Below are 17695 nucleotides of genomic sequence, written 5' to 3'. Positions count from 1 at the left end.
GGGACTCCCCAGGTAGCTAAGGGAACTGGGAGAAGGGCAACCTCATCCTGCAGCCTGGCATCTGGCAAGAAACTGAGGAGAGGAGAGACAAACCCCTCCTCCAGGTGGAATATTCCAGAAGGCCCAGGTCTGGTTCCATTCTTTATCAAGGAGGTCTAAGTAGAGGTGCTCAGATTGAGGGGTGCTGCATTTATGACCCAAGGCATAATGGGCAACTGGGTATAGAAAGTCACAGGCTCAAGGATCCATCAGAACCACAATTTCTAGGAAAGACCAGTATGTGGCCAGTGATTTTGCTCTAATGGTGTACAGCACAGAGCCAAGGTTAGTTTCTATCATCAGAAGCCCAAAGGCAACCTACGGCCTTCATAAGAGTCCTGAGACTCCTGGAGGTGTGAGAAGAGGTTGCTAAAACTTCTGTAGTGAAGGAGCCTCTGAGGAGAGTAACACGAGTGCCTGTCAATTTTTTTTTTCTAAATCAATGTTTTTAATAAAGGGAAATGTGCTTCTGAGAGAAAGTAACTGAGCTTGTTGGTTTGTAGTCCTTTCAACACTACAACCTGATTATTTAGCTGAGAGTAATTACTGAGATCAATACCATTCAGTAACTCTCTGTATTTAGGCAAAAAGAAGCCTCACTGGTGTTTCCTTTTAGAAGAGATACATCCACTGAGATGAAAGGCCCAACTTGATTTTTCATGAGACGCTTTTACTTTGATTTTCATTTTCTTCATGTCGGCATGCCTTGTGGGACTGTGTTTTATTGCAAACCTTTTGCACCAGCCAGCATATTCACACATAAATGGGTGCTTTTCCTCAGGCAGAGAGAAAATACGGCTCTTGAGACCAAGCATGTTGCACAGCCACGATGGTCTTCTCTTGGACACTGACACACATTCCTTTCCGGGACACGAGTTTTCACGTGTTTTTACCCTCACCTCTCTGCTTGAATGTTTTCTGGCATACTTCACATGTTATTTTCTTTATAGCGGGTTTCTCTCAAAATGTTTTTGCCACAATGAACATCCCTTTTGACATAACGTGGCTCTCGTAGACTTTTCTTCTCATCGTTTCAGACTGCCGGGTGAAACAAAGTGCTTGCCATTTCTTTCAGGGTTTCACTTGAACAGTGATTCATTTTTCTGCTGGCACTGATGGATTTCTAGCTTCTGATGTTCTTAAAGGTCTTCTTACAACCTTCAAACTGGCATACGTATTGTTTTTGCTGATTTTCATGTTTGCACTCAAAATGCTTCTTCAAGCTTGATTTTGTTGAATTTTTATTTTTTTATTATTATTTTTTTTTGCAGTACGTGGGCCTCTCACTGTTGTGGCCTCTCCCGTTGTGGAGCACAGGCTCCGGATGCGCAGGCTCAGCGGCCATGGCCCACGGGCCCAGCCGCTCCACGGCATGTGGGATCTTCCCGGACCGGAGCACGAACCCGCGTCCCCTGCATCGGCAGGCGGACGCTCAACCACTGCGCCACCAGGGAAGCCCTGAATTTTTATTTTTAAAAATGTTTTTGGCCTCACGGCGCAGCTTGTGGGATCCTAGTTCCCTAACCATGGACTGAACCTAGGCCCTCGGCAGTGAGAGCACAGAGACCTAACCACTGGAGCACCAGGGAATTCCGTTGTGTTGAATTTTTAATCACAACCACTCTCGGAAGAATAAATAGCTGTTCTCCCATGTGGATCAGGATGTGGCATCTCCCAGGGTAGTCCCTGGTGATGGCTTGGCTACACTCTTCATTATCACAAACCCATGCCCTCTCCCCATGTGCTTGCACAGGTGCATATCTAGCTTTCAGGCCTACTGCGATTGGCTCTGGAGTCTGGTAAGGAGCAAAAGAACCTCCTGGGGACCATGGGGAGTGGGGGAGGGAGCAAGGGCAGGGGTGGGGTGGGGCTGGGCTACTGCCTATCCCAGTGAACAACATCTGCATAGAACACGTCAGTGACGGGCAGGAAGGACACTGCCCCCGAAATCAAAGCCAGGCACCCCAGGGAGCACCGTGCAGGGCCAAGAAGACAATCACACGTGTGGCCCCTTGTGGTCACCATGTTCAGGCAGCCAAGAGTCTGGCCAGAGTGAACCACTCTGGACCAACCCCACATACTACCCAGGTGTACATTCTGGAATGTTTCCCCGTGGGGCCTATCGATGTTAATTTGGACCAGTTTTATAGCCTTTTGTTGGAGGGGGCCCCATTCAAGGCAGGCTGATTAGTAAGTAACAGTATCAGAGTAAGTAGAATCTCTACACAAGGACTATATTAGCTCCAGAATGCAACACTGACTAAACGATGCTGGAGTTTTATGTCCTTAATGAGTGTGTTAACAAACGTCCTTAAAGGAGGATATCATCGCTGGAATATCATATCCGTGCTGATGGAGAACAGTGGATGCAGTTAGATGTTGTCTGCAGAGATTGTGTACAATTGCAAAGAGGTCCTTACTCTAGAAGGTGGCTGGAAAAGGTGCATTGCTTCCCTTGGGGGCGAAGGCAAACTGACGCTGAGAAGCTGTTAAAATAGGCACTGAAGAGAACATATTAGCCAAACCTTTTACTATCAAAATATTTACTGGTTGTTAATTGGATGACATCAGTAATTTTAATAATATCGGGTATTGGGAATGGGGACCTTAATGGATGGGACCATAGTATTAAAGTTGCAGGAATCCACTGTGAGGCATTATTCTTTTTTTTTTTTTCCTTCAATTTTTGAAGCTTTAAGAACAGGCGAATTTGCCTATTAAATGGAGAGGCGGTGGACATAATCACCCCTTTATTAATTAGGTCTTATATGAAGTTTGAGTTCTTGAAGGCCCTGTTTTAACTTAAATTGGACCACTTTAATATTTTAACTGGGTCTTTTTCTGTCAAGCCAGTTTCTAAGTGCCAAAGACTTTACTTAGCTTCAATTTATTACTCATTATTTCAGAGTGTCTATTTCCAATATAGAATATTTTAGGGCAATAGATATTACGACTATGGGAAACTTAGTCGGGACTCTAACATAAAATAAGGAATACCCTTTTTTCCTGTATTTTATGTTTAGTTACTCTCCTAGGGTTATAGGGAGTTCCATGTTTAAATTTAGTAGGATCTTCTGATAAAACTGTAATATGGGATCCAGTATGATTAAATCTATGAAGCTTTGTCAACTGGTGCATTTTAGCAGTTGTTAAAGTTAATTTAGCACCTATGCTGTAGAGGCAGAAAAGGCAATCAGCACCCTTTTTATCTTTTTGTCATAGAAATTATTTTAGTAAATTTTGGATTTTCAATTGTTTTAAGTTATGGACCTTTGCTTAAAAAATATTATACACACACATATATAATTCATTTTTTATTTTCTCCCTCTGTATCTAGGTTTTTTTCCTTTCATTCCATTATTTTCCCTCTGTTTTGGGCTTCTAGGCACCTATGCCTGTGTTTTCAGTTTGTCTCTGTCTGATCACTCAGTGTAAAGCATGTAGGTGGTTATAGGAAACGAGGGGTAGGGGCTCATGGCCTGCCTTTAGGCAGCCGGCTCTTACTCCAGGCCTTCCCAGTCCACCCCTAGAGGACTAGGGTTTGCAGCCTCTCCTTGGGACAGTGCAGTAAGACCCAGTGTCAGAAGTATCAGTCCCTTCGCATGTTATGTTGGGGCGCTTACTAAGGCCCAAGCACAATGGTTAGTGGTCTTGTATTATTTAAGTAATTGGATACCTGGCAGGTGTTCTGAAGGGGGTTGCTGAGATGAAATCTTTGTTTCCTTGAGCCAGAGGGCCCCTCTGGATTACATGTTGGGTGGCTGGTCTTAGAAGGTGCAGCCTGTGATATTCCTGACAGTCTAGGGAGCATAAAGCTCTCTGTGGACAGCAAAGAGATACGCAGCAACAAAGAGAGGTAGGTGCTACCCACACCTGAGCAACATCAAAATGACACCCAGCTGCCATTTCTCTCCCATGGTGGGAGCCCAGCCAACATCTTCCTGCACAGGAGTCCCCTGAAACACACAGACCAACCAGAGTTCTGCCCCAAATAATGATGAAGAAACACCACCACCATCAAGGAGAGTCCCCTGGAATAGGTCTCTGCCAAACACAGACTGTGACTAAAAGCAGAACCACCAAATCTTCCAGCCTGGAAAGCACAGCTCAAGCAGCCTCAGGCTGCAAGACCAAAGCCCAAGCTCAAATTCCATCCCAAACTGCTCTCCCTGTGGTCTAGAGCCAATTAGTGAGCCAAGAGCAGTCTCGAAAGAAGTTATCCAAGAGTCAGTGGTTGTGGCCATAGTGCCAACTGTATTATAAGACTTTAAGAATTCTTTTGATGGTGGGATACAACACACTGATTCAAGCAGATGAAAGGCTGAATGTTTTGTTACTTAACGCTACTGAGAGAGATGGCCGCTGGGCAGGGCCACACAGGGAATGACACTCAGGGAGGGAGTCACAGCAAACTAGAGTTGTGGGGTGCAGCTAGGTAGGCAGCTTTGGCAAGCAGTGTGGGGTTAGTTAGGTTTTGCAGGCTTCCTGAGGACTGGCTGATTTGAATCATTTAGCGTAGGGCTTATCCCTAGTCTGGTACTTGCAGTGATTAGGGTGATGCCACGTGGCCCAGAGTATGAGCGCCTGGTAAGTGAAGTTAACTTTTCAGAGCACACGGTGGGCTCTAGCAAAGCGCATCCTACACTCAGAGGCCGACAGCAGCCGCACTGAAAGCCTGGCACTGGATAAATATCCAGGTCCCTTCACAATTTATAGGCACCTAGAGATTTAATTTAAAAAATTTGTTTAATGATTGACAAAAGCCTATTTTTTTTTTCCATTTCTTGGCACATAAACTGCATGTTTAAATTAGGCACAATTTTCTTAATTACTTTTTTATAAACATGAAATACTGGTTCATTTGATGAGATTCTTTCCAGAATTTTCTAAAATTCCAATAAAATACGGAGAAATGATGTCAGCTCTTAAAAACCTCCCATATGAGTGTTCATTTTGAAGCCTTAAGAGAGTTACTGAATTTCACAAAGTGCTATATTTGTAATGAACCTGCTGACTAAGGAAATCTTACCACAGATTAATTCAGCAGGGTTAGGCAAAAATAAAATATCATAGTTTCCCTACTCTTGGTCAGTTTTTAAATGTTTCTAAAAAATTAACAGACACACTCCAATAAATGTAAGTTTTAGGGCTTATAGCAGCCAAATTAATATAGCAACCCAATATAACATTAACAGGCTACTACGATGATTTTATGTAGAGTTGTGCAAAGTAACTTCAATTACATATTTCATACTGCTCAGCAATCCATCTGTGTTAATCTAGAAACTTCATCTCTCAATTTCCCCAATTATTACTTCAATTTTTTTTTCTCTTTCCCTCCTTCCTCTTTCTTTCCTGTTACATTAGAGGCAGTTTTTCTTTTCCTATCTAGGGTAACTCCTCCCATCTGTGTGTTTGGACCCCATTATAATTTTTCAAGAGTATTACCCAACTTCCCTTTCCTGAATATTCAACCAAACCTTCTCAACTAGATCTTGTCCATCTATATGGAATCATTCCTACGCCTCTATCCCATATCATCCTTACTTACAGCCCTATCTCTCTGCCATTCCACTGTTAATCTCTTTTAAAAAAATTATGTTTTGCTGTCTTTGTTTTTTCATCTCCTATGCATTTACTAACATAATTTATGCCAACACAGCTTTTGTACCATTTATTTATGGAACAATCCTTCCTAAGGTCATCAATGGCCTCCATTTTTTGGCCCCAGGCCAAATCTAGGGGACATTTTTAGTGCTCATTTCATTGATTTCTCGGCAGCATCTGGCACTGCTAACTGTTTACTCTTTCTTGTATTACCCTCTTACTTTAGCTCCCATGATGCAATACTCTTGTACAATGCCAGAATTAAAGTACCTGAGCGAAAGCAACATCAGTAGGAATTTAAGAAGAAAAGAGATGAAACACATCACCAGCAAACCTGATGATTGTTGCATAGACTATCCACCAAAGTCCCTTCTCCTTTCTTTAGTAGTAACTGGACATAATATGCCCAGTTCATTACATTTTTCAGCTTCTCTTGCAGCTCGCTGTGGCCATTTGCTGAAATTCCCCCCAAAGTTAGGTAAGAAGCACTACAATGGTCCGATGAAACTTCCCACATATCCTGCTCTGTGCTCTTACCTGTTTCGTGGGGGCAAGTTGAACATGGCAAAGATATAGTCAGCTCAGATCTCTGAATGACTAAGTGAAGCAGAGATAACCCCCTTTCACTGTCATAAACATACATCTCCTCGGGCTGAAAAATTTTCCCACAGACTTTAATGTACATCAGAAACATTAAAGTTTAACATTTAAAGTTTAACATTAAACATTAAACTGGAAAGTTTAACACACATTGCTGGCCCTCCACACCAGAGTTTCTGATTCAGCAGATCTAGAGTGGGGCTCGAGAATCTACTTTCCTAACAATTTTCTTTCTTATACTTTGAGAAGTGCTGTCCTAGACTACTACGCAAAAAGAAACAAAAGTCTTTTATGTCTCTTTTTTCAGCCATTAAATTCGGAGTCTATTGCTAAAGGACTTAAGCTTCCCCTATCTAATTCAGAAATGATTACGGAAACATTATCAAAATTATCTTATTTTCATGCTGGTACGAGTAGCCAATTTGACACAAAATACAACAACCTTGGAAGCACATTGAGTGACTGGGAAATGGGTCAAATTGTCTAAGTTCTCTATTTTGTCATCTTCCTACAGATTGTCCTATTTCCCCTAAAACTGACCTCCAGCTTCTAGGCCACAATACCGTCCAAAGATGCTCAAATGTGTAAATAATTAAGGAATTAAGGCTTAGAGCAGAAGAAATAGGGAGACAAAAAATGGAGGGGAAAAGGTACTTCACAAAGCAACATGATTGTGAATTTTGAAACTAAAAAATATTTAGAAAAATAAAATTCATTCCAAAATTTATTTGGTATTTTTGGGTGGGAGTATCTGGGGTTGGGGAAAGAATGTGTATGCTATTTGGAACCAGGATACAAATTACAAATGCTCTCCAGAGAGAATGGGTATACTGGAGAGGAGTCAGCAGAAATGGTCAGTGATTCAAATCCTGTAACTGAGCAGATGAGAAACCTTGGACTACTGAGTTCAACCACACGGGGAGTGATCTAGACAAGCCCTAAGATCCCAACCAGATTTGACAATCTGACTCTGTTGCTGAACTGCTTATTTTATAACAGGGAAAAGAATAGATCTTTACCATCCTGCAATGACACATATATAGTAGGCTGAAAGCATTTTTGATGGACAGATATGCTTTTCATGACATTTAACTAGAATAGCGAGAGAATTCCATCCTTAAACCTGACATATTTCAGTTTAAACGCCTTGGATTTTTTTTCTTTTTTGGTGGGGGAATAAAATTTGAAGCTTGAAACGGAAAGTTGAGACATGCTGATTCTTATAATTTCCAAGTAGTACAGGAAAGGGAAGAGAGCTTTCCTTCTTTAAAGACAGTTTGTATGACAGCTTTACTAATATTTAGTGTTTAAATTTGCCTCAGGTTTAGGAGACGCTTTTATTTAATTATCTTCTAAATGTCCTAAGGCCACTTAATGACTGAACATAGGTTTTCCCTTTCCCATTGTGATTCTCCATCTATTTCATATAACCATGATTGAGTTATTTAAATCGACAGTCTCTTTATTGGATGACATTCAAGACACCTTAAATTTTTCAAGAAACCATTCAGACAAAGTAATGACTCCTTTACTCCTTCTCTCCTTAGGTTAAAAGCATAAACCCTAAAGAAACAAAAATATTGGGTTTTTTTTTCACTATTTCTTTTTTTAAAATTTTATTTAGTATTTATTTTTTGGGCTGCACTGAGTCTTTGTTGCTGTGTGCGGGTATTCACACACACACACACGTGGGGGCTACTCTTCCTTGTGGTGCGTGGGCTTCTCATTGCGGTGCGTGGGCTTCTCATTGCGGTGGCTTCTCTTGTTGCGGAGCACGGGCTCTAGGTGCGTGGGCTTCGGGAGTTGCTGCACTTGGGTTGAGTAGTTGCGGCACGCGGGCCCTAGAGCATGCGGGCTTCAGTAGTCGCAGTGCGTGGGCTCACTGCAACTACGGTGAGTTGCAGTAGTTGGGGCAAGTGGACTCAGTAGTTGTGGCTTGCAGGCTCTAGAGCGCAGGCTCAGTAGTTGTGGCTCATGGGGTTAGTTGCTCTGTGGCATGTGGGATCTTCCCGGACCAGGGAACAAACCCATGTCCCCTGCACTGGCAGGCAGATTCTTAACCACTGTGCCACTAGGGAAGTCCCAAATATTGTCTTTGTGTTATCAAAGATACTCTAAATTTTGCTCCTAAAAGTATATCTTATAACTTCTCATCATCCCATGTCTCTCTCCCGTTTGACTATTACATGAGAAAATGGAAAAATTTCCAAGCAAGAACAAAGTGTGGCAAGTTAGGCAAACCAGAAATTGAAACAATAAAATGAGAAAACACCTACCAAGGAAATCTAAAGTTAATCTGATTTTGTAAAGCAGGAAGAGAACTGACAGATGACCACTAAAGTCACTGCACTGTACAATGTATTATAGAAGCACATTCAATGGAAATAAAAGATACGAGAGACTAAATTCTCATGTTAGTGTGATTTCTAAGGATATCAGAGCCCAGAAAACCTGAAAGCAATATGGGAGGTCTGATCTCAAGCCCTAACTGTTCTATCCCACATCTTACGAGATTGACTGGTTTACGGAGTGAACTAAATTTGATGGAAATGTGTTCTGGAAGTCTCTTTATTTTTAAGCAACTATTCCACTTGTCATTCCTTTTTGATCCTTCCCTGCTCCCTGATGGAACATTATACAAGTCTCATAACTTCCAAGTCACTTCTATTTCCTCTTCAATCATTATGACTCACTCTCAGTCAACTTTATTCAAAAGATCAATCCAGTCTAAATCAGAGCTTCAATCTCTAATTCTATTCAAAGCTTGTTTCTCCTCCACAACTCAAGACTGGCCCATGGCTCAAAGTCTTCCTGTGAGAAAAGGCATTTTTACTTATCTTTCACTTTCCTTTATCCTTCTCCTCCTTCCTTTTCTGCTTCCTCTTGTACTGAGGTGAGAAAGGGGGAATTGGAGGAAGAGGGGCAACAGTCTTTCCTTATATTTTTGTAGTCAGGCCTTTGTTGTCTTTCATGACAGCATTCCTATATGTTTGCTCTCTTAGGGCATATGTGTGGACTTTTCAGAGGGCCAGGGGGGGATCTCCACAATGCATAGGATTGTAGTGTGGAAGCTAGGCTCTGGGGACTCTTGTTGGCAGCTTCCCTCTTTCACGGGGCACATTTAAGAAGACTTGAGCTGGGCTACTCTATTCTGCATCCATTGGCCTATGAACCCTTGTCATTTCCAACAGCAGGAATGCAAGCCACTTCACCCCCTCAGGTCTCTCTGCAATGGTGGACTGTTCTACCTTTTCTCCTACCCACAGAAGACTCCAGGCAATAAACAGGCCTAAGTCTTCATGTACATGAATGCTTCCCCTCTGCCCAGATTCCATTAAGCAATGTCTCACGTTCAACTACAAGGGAAGTTGCAAGATGAGGCTGAGGTTTTATGCCTCTTAAAGCATTCAACCATGGTGTGCTGTAGTCTGCTTTTCTTAGAGACACTGCCAGTCTCTGTACGCTTTTCTTAGGTCACCTTCCCTTGGGAGGGAAAGAGTCTCCATGTCCCAGTATTTTCTTCTGAGCTCCCAGCTCAACAACCCAGATGAATCCCGTCTCCATAAACTCTTCTAGACCTTATTTAGGCTGAATGGGATGTGAGCGTGAAGGTCAACAGAACCGTGTTAAGTGAATATGAAGAAGCATATGGCACAGCACCTTCTATTTTATCAAAGCAACAAGGAAGCGTCAGAGGGGAGGCAAGTCCATTTAAGACAATGGATCTGATTTGAGGATGACACACCAAAAATAAGCCACATGGACTACGATCACTTCCCTCACTTACCTCCAGAAAAGAGGACTGGGTGCTGTGCATCCGCTTGATGGCCTCCTCTAAAGAATTATCGTCACGTTATATATACGACCAAATGTAAAACCGATAGCTAGTGGGAAGCAGTCACATAGCAAGGGAGATCAGCTCAGTGCTTTGCGCCCACCTAGAGGGGTGGGATAGGGAGGGTGGGAGGGAGACGCAAGAGGGAAGAGATATGGGGATATATGTGTATGTATAGCTGACTCACTTTGTTATACAGCAGAAACTAACACACCATTGTAAAGAAATTATACTCCAATAAAGATGTTAAAAAAAAAAGAATTATTGTCACAGAATTTTCAGCTGTTTTACCCCACTAATACTGATACTCAATCATTCTAAGCCTACAGCACTAGACTTTGGAATGATCTCATACCCCAGTAAGCACTGTCATTGCTGCACAATCTTGCTAGAATTACCTTGTTGACAGTGTTAGGTCCGTTTTGCAGAGAAGGAAGCAGAGCACTTCTGGGTTGACGAGTGCTATCGGAGGTCTAATTCATGAAGGGCTGCTGGTCCGCTGGAGCAGGTGGTCTCTGTTGCGGAAGAAGTGTATTTGATGCTGAGTTTGTGAAAACCTACAACGAATAAATATTTCCCCATCAAAAAACCCCAGCAAAACAAAACCACACACTTACTGTGCCATCTTTTTTTAAGTACTGTAAGAATTACTTCTAACTACTTGACACTCTAAAACAGGGGAGCAATTCCTGCCTACAATGATAAACTCTGGAGCACGATCTGAGAGCACAGAAATAGAACACTTAACTTTCCGTTACCGAGGTGTCGTGATATTGGACAAGTTACCTAACCTTTACCTGAGTTCCCCAGCTGGGCTGCTGTATTAATGTCCTAGGAGCGCTATAAGAAACTACCGCCAATTTGGTGGCTTAAAACAATGCAAAGTTATTCTCTTACTGCTTTGGATGCCAGAAGTCTCAAATCAGTTTCCCTGGGCTAAAGTCATGGTGTTGACAGGGCTCATTCCTTCTAGAGGCTCTAGGGGAGTATTCATTTGTTTGCCTTTTCTAGCTTCTAGAGGTCAGCTGCATTCATTGGCCTCACATCACTGCAACCTCTTGTTTCCGAAGTAGTATCTGCCTCCTCTCTGATCTCCTGCTTCCCTCTTTTAAGACCCCTTAAAAGACGGACTACAGCCCACCTGGATGATCCAACTTAGTCTCCTCATCTCAAGATCCTTGGCTAAATCACATGTATAAGGTCTCTTTTTGTTACCAGGTATCATTTACAAGTTCTGAGGACTAGGATGTGGATATTTAGGAGGCCAACATTCAGCCTACGACAGTTGCTTTAAGGATTAAATTAGATAATATACATAAAGTACCCACCGTGATGTCTGGCACATATTAACACTCAGCTCAGTGTAGGAGCTCAATTAATATTTATCAAGTGAATTAAGGGGATGTATAAATCTCATGTGTTCACTTTCTTCCTTCTACCTCCTCATCCTGTTTAGTAGGTTGTATGATTTTGGTTAAGACACCCGATCACTAAAGAGTCCCTGCTGCCTCATCTGTAGAACTAGATATACTTATAACACTCCCTCTAGAAATATAATGATGGATAAGACTGACTTGGCATCTGCCATCCTTAAGTTTAGAAGTTCACATTCTCTTCAAGGGAGCAGACAATAAAATCATTTTATATACAATATTATGATATATATTTATAGATATATGATATTAATTAGTGCCATTAAAGAACTCAGGCAGGGAAGGAGAGATAAAATACTGGGGGAGGGCAGGATCATGGACAGTCCACGCTCTCCATGTATACAGCACTGTCAAATGTCACCTCCATAAAGGACTTGATTGACCACATGATCTAAAACAGGGTCACTGTCCCCCTACCTAGCTTTCTCTCTCTTTTTGCCTGAATTAAATTTTATGGCACTAATTACTCTCTCAAATTATATGTATTTATTTTATTTATTATTTTATTGTCTGCTCCCTCTAGAACAATATGAGCTTCGGGACAAGGGGGGTTAATTCTGCCTTGTTCATCATTATACTCCTAGAAGAGACTGATAAGAGTAGGAGCTCAATTAATGTTTCTCAAGTGCATTAAGGGGATGTATAAATCTCATTAAATACTAACACTAATTCTATTTAATTAGTTTGAGAAACAGTGGTAGATACTAGATACTAGTATACTAGATACTAGATACACTAGTAAGATAAACAAATACATTTTTGAATATGTGTATCATCTACCCAAAGATTGTAGTAAAAATGGTGAAGTCCTGTGACTGTTTATCAGAAACTTCTATTTTTTTCTTTATAACATCTATGACAGAGGATAAATGATAATCTGTATACAACATTTATTTTAAAGACCACGAATATATAACTTATCTTTTTACCACTTAACTTGAAAAAAGTTGTTGAAAATGTTTCTCTCATAATCATTTTCTGAAAATTGAGTAACTATAGGATGCATGCAGGAGAGAGATTATTTTCTCATACACAGGGAAGAAGTATACGATACTACAAACATGCATGTAGAACTCTAATAATTATGAAAATAGGAAAATATTTCAATTCCAGTTGGACTTCATATTTTAATCTGTGGTATTTTTATGTTCAATGAATACAGATAAATTCATAAAAACACATGTTTCTTAAAATGAAAGCAATGACAGCCTTTAAATAACAACGGTAGTCTAACTATGATGCACTTTCAATTATACAGGTTAGAATGAACAGTTTAACTTGGTGACATGTTTACAAACCAGCAACTCTAAATTTATTGTTTTTAAGATGTTTGTCGGGCTTCCCTGGTGGCGCAGTGATTGAGAGTCTGCCTGCTAATGCAGGGGACATGGGTTCGTTCCAAAAAAAAAAAAAAAAAAAAAAAAAAAAAAAAGATGTTTGTCATTTAAACTAATGTCCCTGTTAATGAATTGTTGATTGAAAATAAGAACACGTGGTATTTACCTGTTATTTCAATTAGTCACCATATATATATTATATATATGTATATATTATATATATACGTAATATATATATATATACAATTTTGTTTAAATGAGCACACTGCCCACTATAGGATTCTAGATTTAGAGATATCTTTAAGTAAAAACATTCAAAATTGTTGCCTGTTTTAAAAATATCTCATTCAAGAATCCAATTTCTTTTTAAAATTGAGTTTGGTAAAAGTTATCTAAATAAAATTGAAATATATATTGGTTATCTGATCTACAAAAATTAAAAGCAGAGTTCACATACTATTTAAATACATATTGCTATCCCAGACATTTCCACTAGTTCCAACTGTCTACATTATAAGTCAATTCAGTTGTTTTGAGAGTTGGTAAATATGAGCACTCTACATTGTTTACAAGCTACATTTTTCCATGATAAGGTCAAACAATATATTTTCACCGAAAATACTAAAGGCTTCAGGATGGGTACCACTCATTAAGGATGGCCTTTCTAGCATCACTGGTTCCTTTAGGGTTGATGTGTCAGAAGGTGATGAGCAGGGGGACTCTGCTCGTGCAGGGAGAGGACCTGCCAGGTTGGAAGCAGCAGTGGGTGGAGGCCTCACCCAACTTCTCACTCCGCCATGGCCAACTAAATATGACCACAAATGCTTTGGCCCTCTTCCCATTAAGAATTGGGGTCTCGCAACCCTGCCCCTTAATATGGGCTGGCCGACGACAACTGACCAATAGAGTTTGGCACAGTGAAACTATTCCAGTTCTGGGCTTAGCTTTTAAGAATGTGGGCAGCTTCCACGGTGGTCTCTGGGAGCCCCAAACGTCCACATAAATAGTCCAACTACCTTGCTAGAGATATCATATGGTGAGGCCCTAACATTGCATGACAAAAGAAAGGAAGAGAAGCCCAGCTGAGCCCAGCCCCCCAGCAATCCCCACCAAGACGTAAGACATATAAGTGAAACAGTCTCAGACTCCCCAGTTCAGCTCAGCCAACAGCTGAATACCACCTAGTGATCCAAATCATTTCCACAGAGAGCAGAACTGTCCAGATGAGCTCTACCTGAATTCCTGACCCCTAAAGCAGAAGATATATTAAAGTAGTTGTTTTTCTCACCCACTAACCTGTAGGGCAGTTTATTAGGACAATAGGTAACCATAACGTCTCCTAAGTAAGTCATCCTGACTTTAGCATAATTACCTTATATGTTTGAAAATCGTCTTTGTCAAGCCATGTCACCAGATTTAACTCCAGAACGGGACGCACTGTCTGTTTGCAGTGGCCACAGTGATGAACTGTGGAAATGAATGTCTTACCACTTGCACAGTAAATCAAAACTATGTAATGTTATAATGAGCATGCAAAATCACTCATGTTCTGCTTTACAAGGTCTAGGAGAAACTGAGAAGGACAGATGTGTCAGTGTATATGCCCTTCAAAATCAGGGGCTCTAAAGCAGATCAACTGGACTTTCCTCTTTAGAAAAGAGCTAACCCTGACTGTTCAGTCAGTTAGATTCAAGACCTTAGAACCATTTTCAACTACTGTATTGCTCAAGTAAATATCAGAACTCTGTAATATCGACCATTTAAAAAATCTATTGTAAAATCTTTGCCTAATCCCCATTTATGGGTTTGATATCTTCACTACCTTTTTCATAGTTTCCCAAATTCATTCCACTAATACTTTCATGATATCGTTTTCTACCTTAAAACCTTTCAATAATTCCTAATTATAAATGATATTAAAAATCAACTTCTTATCCTTGTTTTCATGTCCTTCCATAGTTCTATAGTATTTTCTCCTGTCTACTCCAAAATTTACTTTTTTTTAAACTGCTGGTCAGAGACTTCCCTGGTGGTCCAGTGGTTAAGCATCTGCCTTCCAATATAGGGGACGTGGGTTCAATCCCTGGTCAGGGAACTAATATCCCACATGCCGCAGGGCAACTTAAGCCTGCACACTGCATCTACTGAGCCTGCGTGCTCTGGAGCCCATGCGCCACAACTAGAGAGCCCATGTGCTGCAACTCCTGAGCCCGTGAACTCTGGAGCCCACACACTGCAACGAAGAGCCTGCATGCCACAACAAAAGATCCTGCATGCTGTAACAAAGATCCCGCAGGCCACAACTAAGACCCAAAGCAGCCAAATACACAAATAAATAATAAAAATAAATAAATAAACTGCTGGTCAGCATATTTAACTGTGGTAAATAAGATCCAATCCTGAAGAGGTAAAAGTTACATTCTTATATCTGCCCAGGTTGAAGGTAGCATGATAGAGTTGAAGAGGTAAAACGGGCTCATGTCCATTGGCTGCTTTCAGATCACTGCCATGGGTTTTAAGTCAATTGAGAAACTGCTTGATGGGCCCTCTAATGGGTATTAGCTCATATATCACAATAACAGACTTATGGACCAAGGAAAACTACAGGAAACATTTCCCCGTGGTTAAAATATCTCTACTAAGAGCCTTCAACCAATCAGTAAATACCTCCTGCTTCTCTCAACCTACCAGTCTCAACTGATACTCTGTTTTGTACAGCTCAACTTTTTTTTTTTTTTCGCTTACTATTATAGAGATCATTTATTATTTGGCAACTTTGGGAAACTTTTCAATTGATAGACATTCATATGCTTAACATCTTTAACATTTAATTTTTAATTTCAAAATGTTTAAGACTCAAATGAAAGGGGAAACAAACAGTCTAAAATCCTTTGTACACTCCTAGGAAATAAAAAATATGTAGGAAAAAAATCAAAATCCTATTTTTATATCAATTATATGTCTATAGCTTTAAAATGTTTTCCTCTTGGCTGTTTCCTTGATGTCATATTGTAGAGTAGTGGTTTTTAAACTTTGGAGTGCATTGGGATGATCTGATATACATATTTAAAATGCTGGTTCTAGAGCCCATTCCCAAAGATTCTGATTAAGTAAGTCTGGCATGGAACCCAGGAACAGATGTTTTCTTAGGTTGGCTTCAGGCTACTTTTTTTTTTTAACATCTTTATTGGAGTATAATTGCTTTACAATGGTGTGTTAGTTTCTGCTGTATAACAAAGTGAATCAGCTATACGTATACATACATCTCCATATCTCCTCCCTCTTGCGTCTCCCTCCCACCCTCCCTATCCCACCCCTCTAGGTGGACACAAAGCACCAAGCTGATCTCCCTGTGCTATGCGGCTGCTTCCCACTAGCTATTTATTTTACATTTGGTAGTGTATATATGTCCATGCCACTCTCTCACTTCGTCCCAGCTTACCCTTCCCCCTCCCCTTGTCCTCCAGTCCATTCTCTACGTCTGCATCTTTATTCCTGTCCTGCCCCTAGGTTCTTCAGAACCTTTTTTTTTTTTTTAGATTCCATAGATGTGTTAGCATACGGTATTTGTTTTTCTGACTTACTTCACTCTGTATGACAGACTCTAGGTCCATCCACCTTGCTGCAAATAACTCAATTTCGTTTCTTTTTATGGCTGAGTAATATTCCATTGTATATAAGTGCCACATCTTCATTATCCATTTATCTGTTGATGGACACGTAGGTTGTTTCCATGTCCTGGCTATTGTAAATAGTGCTGCAAGCAATGAACATTGTGTATAAAGCTCATTTTAAAACCACTCAAAGCAAGCCCCAATACCCTGTAAAAGCTTGTCATTATTTCCTCAGATTGAGAAACTCCCAAGGTTTGCTGTGGAGTGTCCTCCCTTGCTACACCAAGCTAAATAAACTTGGCATTGTATTACTACAGATGTATCCTTGGTAGCCTCTGGCCAATGGGCTTCAAAACTACCACGAATGAAACATGCAATCTTGGCCTATTTACTTAATAGTCATGAACCTTATTTCTCTTCCCTTGTATAATACTGATAATACTTATCCCGTAGTATGTAGTGAGGTTTAGGGACAATAGGGGAAAAGTACCTAGTGTGATATATACTAGATAGTAAACATTAGTAGATAGTGGGTAATCATTTTATTGGTATATTTAAGTTGTTTTTAAAAATACAAATTGTACCTAATAGAATTGGCAGTGCTCCTGATATAACTCCTGGTTTATTTCTTTTAAATTCAATTTTCGTAGTAGCCCATGTCTGGGAATATAAATCTGAATGAACTGTCAGACAGGGACATCTTGAATAGGGACAACTAATGCTAATTTGGAGGACTGAATAGAATGTTCATAGTCTATTGGCTTTTGAAAACTAGAACTAAAACTGGACTCAATGACCTTTCAAAATTTTCTGTCCTTATTAAATCATGCATCCAGAAAAGAAAAAGTCAGCATCCTGCATTCTTGATGTGATCAGAATTTGATCAAGATTGTGAAAGATGAATAAAAGGGAAGCAGTATGTTTTGAGACAAATGAGCAAAGTAATTTAATAAAATGATGGTAAGGTAATGAGAAAATGCAGAGATTTTCCAATTTCCTGTTCGAGTGTACACAGTTTCAAATTATAATTAATTAGGGAGGAGGCCAGTGCCAAGGTCAATGCCCTAGGAGGCAGACTCTGAGACTGACACTTGCTTGCATGTGGTGTATTGAGCAGTGCTCTTCAGAACAACAACCAAAAGAGAGGTAAGCAAGCAGGACTGGTCAGAGGAAATAGACAGACTGTGAAAGGGTGACCACAGAGGACTGATCTGGTTCCCTGGGGGGCTC

The 17695-nt window shown here is 40.5% G+C and overlaps 1 pseudogene; it reads right to left on the bottom strand.

The window, feature by feature from the left end:
• Nucleotides 1-635: 635 nt before the first annotated feature.
• Nucleotides 636-1869, bottom strand: LOC112414516 (transcription factor IIIA-like; annotated as a pseudogene).
• Between the last annotated feature and the right edge of the window lie 15826 nt (nt 1870-17695).

This window comes from Neophocaena asiaeorientalis, unplaced genomic scaffold, assembly GCF_003031525.2.
Source record: "Neophocaena asiaeorientalis asiaeorientalis breed wild unplaced genomic scaffold, Neophocaena_asiaeorientalis_V1.1 scaffold70, whole genome shotgun sequence".
Taxonomy (NCBI): domain Eukaryota; kingdom Metazoa; phylum Chordata; class Mammalia; order Artiodactyla; family Phocoenidae; genus Neophocaena; species Neophocaena asiaeorientalis.
This window is presented reverse-complemented; position numbering and strand designations above follow the sequence as displayed.